Below are 4465 nucleotides of genomic sequence, written 5' to 3' on the forward strand. Positions count from 1 at the left end.
AAAGGCAGATTTATAGTTGTGTAAGGGCATGTCCTAGATCAACTTTAAATTTTAGTGTACAAATAAGCTACCAAGTATTTGTGTGCTACATGAAAAAACAGACAGTATTTTCCTTATGTGCAAAAAAATTAACTCACTTGCACCCCTTGTATTGCAACATGGTTTTGTCCAGAAAGCTTGAGTAAAAAAACTTACTCAATTATTTGCTTAACTTTCCTTAATTAATCAGGCCCAGAGTCCTAACCTACAACAACAGCACCTCTGGTAGCATAGATATACTGCAGGCCAAATACAAATTAGGATCAGAGTCCTAACAAGAAGTTTAGGTAGTCCACTTATTACCTGATACTTTGTAGCTGTAAGTAGTGAGGGAAGCCCAAAGCATGCTCAATGAAATTATCCTAGTCCACAAACGCAACTCAGCTTGCCCAGAAGTTACTAATAGAAATGTCACTATTTAGCATGCTTAAGGGACAGAAGCAATTCAGACAGGACCATGAAACAGGGAGGCTAACAGCACAGCAGTTATCAGAACTGAGATTACCATCTTGATGTGTGATAATTAGCCTCCCCAAACAGGGATTATTGCTATTGGTAACTCCATTAATATTTACAGTAAAGTGAATACAAGCTCTTTCACTAGCAACAAAACCCATTTTCTCTAGCAGAAAGCTCTTCATCCTTTGATAAATCATTCCCTGTGTTCTTTACCTAAAGCTACCTTTAGGGATGGTGCGCTGCTCATGGGCCAGTGCTGTGTGCTTGCCCCCAGGCAAAATGTGCCACTCAGCCCCTGGTAGCACTAGAATCTCTTCAATTACACATGTTGTTCCAGAGCCAGAATTTGAAGTGGTTGAGTTTGATCAATATCAAGAAAAAAAGCTACACCAAGACAAAAGCATTTGATTGGATTCCACACCGTCCACTCTAAACATTTTATCATTTGGATCATGTGACAGTCTAGTAGGGTTACCAATCCTGGCACGTAGTTTTGACTGACTATCCTAAATATTTGCTGAGATCCAATGTATTTTTCTGACACATCATTAACTTACAATCAGTCAGTCTGATCAATGCAGTACCAACATTTATAGAAGAGAATTATGAGCAGGGGGTTGTAAATAGAAGGTGGAGGACAAAGGGGTTAGAGGGTTACTTATTTATAGTAAACTTAAAGCATACTTGCCTACTCTCCCGGAATTCCCGGGAGGCTTCCGAATTTCGTGGAGTCCTCATGGACTCCCGGAAGAGTAGGCAAAGCTCCCGCATTTGCCGAAATTCACGACATTGAATGGAGGAGGTGGGGCTTAAACATGTCAATAGGCTCCGCCCCTCCATTCAATGCCGTGATTTTCGGCTTTTTATAGTGGGGGCGGGGCTATGGTGATGCGACAATGTCACCACGCCCCCTCCTATCCCATGTCACATGACTTCTGCCATGTATGACTTAAATGTGACTGATTATTCATTATTCCTCCCCCCCACCTGTCAGCTCTGCCCATAAAAGGGCCCAATATATTTGTGCTCAGTATGTAATTGCTAAACTGTCCGCACAGCATCCTCATGCAACGTTCCTGGCACTGTAGCCGAGAGGTGGGTGGGGGGGGGGGGGGTGGCAGTGGAAAAACAGTGCTCTATCTAGTTACAACTAATAGGTCATTCTCTGCAGTCTCTCTTCTAAAGGATTGTACTCACCTCAGCTTTTCTTATTACTGACATGAAGTACATACCTCCAGATTTCTATTGCCTGTCAGTAAACTCCAGCAAACCAGAATTGCAATTGTCTCTATAGAATGTTGACCAAAGTGTCTATAAAAACCACACGTTATCACTTGGGTGGAAACAAACAAATTCCCGTTGCTGTTGTCCACGAAGCCAGAAAATTACATCCTGGGCTTTCCAAATGGGGAACAGATGGAGAAAATATTTTTAACGTATATCGAATGTCGGATGAGTGGTTAAGAAAATAACAATCCTTTGTATCGTCAGTAATTAAAGTCTTCGTACTGATGGACACCAATGACACGTTTTTGCCTTGTCACTACAATAACATGTAATTTTGCATCCCGCTGGAGCCCGGAGAGGAAATACACAGTTTAAATGTCTTGTAATACTTCTCAATTATCTGAGTAATGACACTGTCAGATGGCAAATTAAGGATGAGAAGAGACGATGTGAAGAAGGTGAACCTCCCTATTCATTAATACCCACCAGTGTCAGCCTGCCTTACTCGGAAAACATTTAATCCTGCCAGCCATCTGTGTGATGCTCAACTGAGTTCAATGTTACAGGGGAAGGGAGAGACAGAGACATAATTTACAAAGCTCACTGCAAACCATCTTGGTTTTGCACAGATGCATCTAGATATTTCACTCTTCTGACATCAAGCTACATGCCCACACGTCACTCTAGATCAGTGGTCAGGGAACAGGGGTAAATTACCCCAAATGGGGTAAAAATGAAATTCCTGGGGGTAATGCTGCCGATTCACATGCTGTCAGTTGGATTGTAGACCCCTTTAAATGTGAAATTGCTGTTGTACCAGAAGAGCCTCCAGGGTTGGCAGAGGCACTTCTTGAGCTTCGATGCAATAATGAAGCACGTATTGCATTTGAAAACAAAGCAGATCTGTCATATTTTTGGATGTCAACAGCTGCAAAGGCATTCAAAATTGCACATGAGGAGACAGTCAAAAAGTTGCTGCTTTTTCCAACAACCTCCCTTTGTGAACAAGGATTTTCCACTCTAACGAATATAAAAACAAAGCAGAGAAATCGATTGGACGCTGAAGACTGTATCCAAATTGCTCTGACATCAAAATGCCCCAATATTGATTCTCTCGTATCAAAAATGAAGCAACATAATTTCTCCAAAACCAGAAGTTTGAAGTTGAAGCTTTCAAAGAAACTTTCTTCCTTTTAAATCAAGGGGGTAACGTTGGCGTATCTAAATATATTTGAGGGTAAAAGTTTAAAAAGTTCCCTGACCCCTGTTCTAGACACATACTCCCGCAAACTGGAAGTGTACCTTGCTATGCGGACAGGTGAATCTGTTAAAAAGTGTTCCCGATACATCAAAGTTCAACTTTCTACTGCCCCTTTCATTAAATAAAACATTTACCTTTATTTCTGCCTAAATTGTTATCTGTGAAGCCTTGTTTATGACTTTAATTAGCCATGAAGGAGCGTCAATAATGTATTACACAAATGTAATACATATGCGGGGCCGGCTCTACCATTAGGCAATCCTAGGCGGTCGCTTAGGACGCCAATGATTAGATGGTGCTGACCGAGTGACATAATGCCACTCATCCAGTGTTTTCGGTGTCCCTGTAGCGCCCCCACATGGAACGTTGGACGCTAATGAGGAAAAGCAGACAGAAGATTCTTACTTGTGAAGCTTACACCCAGTGGTCGAAGTGGAAATTTGGAAGTGGCGGTATGGAAAATGTAATGGGAATGTAAGTGAAGGGAATTTGAGAGTATTACAATGAAGACAGCAGGAAAAGTGGTGTTATGACGTACCCCTGTGTACACCCCCACTTCCACCACTGCTTACACCTCAGTGTCAATGATATGGTGGAAATGTGGCGCTTGACTATGATGTCATAGCCAAGCGCCACACTCCCTGCTCACTGCAGAAGGAGGGTCACTTACTCTGCTGAGAGTCTCGGGACAGACAGATTGCCATGGGGTTGGAGGCTACTGACATGTTTAAAATAATTTTATACTGTATTTCTTTGTTTTGTTAAATAAAACTGGAAGGTTATCCCCCTTTCATTGCGTAAATGTTGTTATAACCAAGGGCAACTTAATGCCACAATGACCGTACACTATAACGACCCTAATTACAAAACATAAATGGAAGTCAGCAAGATAATGCAACATACAATTCTACTTAGTACAAATTGCATTAATAATATAAACTTTGTCTGAAGGTGGAACATCCATTTAAGGAAACCATCCCCCCCCCTCCCAAAAAAACTGTTAAATAAGGATCATGTTTTACTATTCTGAAAATAAATACTTGAAATAGTTACTAAACCTTTTGTTTAATTTTTAATTTATGAACACATGATTTATATAAAAGACATAATAACAGTGTAAAATAATGTAAGACGTAAAGCATAATTAAGAGGATCGATCCTTGGAGTTATAACGCTTGACTTAGCTGCAATGAATTTATTTCACAATCTTAAAACTCATCTTCCAGAATAATCATACATTCATTATCAGTCACCCAAATTATTGACAATTAATGCAACACAGTAGCTTTCAGCTGGCACTGAGTGCAACCATTGTGTAACACTGTCAGATTTATAAACCGAACTGAATAAACATGGACACGCTTGGTAAATATAATTAATGTGCTCAGTACACCTTGTGTAATCAGTGCAGCTTGTAGCAGCAGTTGCCTAGTAAATGTCAACAATAATATGTCTCAAAACACTTGTAGATGAGGATCA

The 4465-nt window shown here is 40.5% G+C and overlaps 1 protein-coding gene across 1 annotated transcript in view; it reads right to left on the reverse strand.

The window, feature by feature from the left end:
• Positions 1-4465, reverse strand: part of PRICKLE2 (prickle planar cell polarity protein 2) — a 938433-nt gene that overhangs the window by 343137 nt on the left and 590831 nt on the right. The gene's annotated exons all lie outside the window — the stretch shown is intronic.

The sequence above is a fragment of the Mixophyes fleayi genome, chromosome 8 (assembly GCF_038048845.1).
Source record: "Mixophyes fleayi isolate aMixFle1 chromosome 8, aMixFle1.hap1, whole genome shotgun sequence".
Classification (NCBI taxonomy): Eukaryota; Metazoa; Chordata; class Amphibia; order Anura; family Limnodynastidae; genus Mixophyes; species Mixophyes fleayi.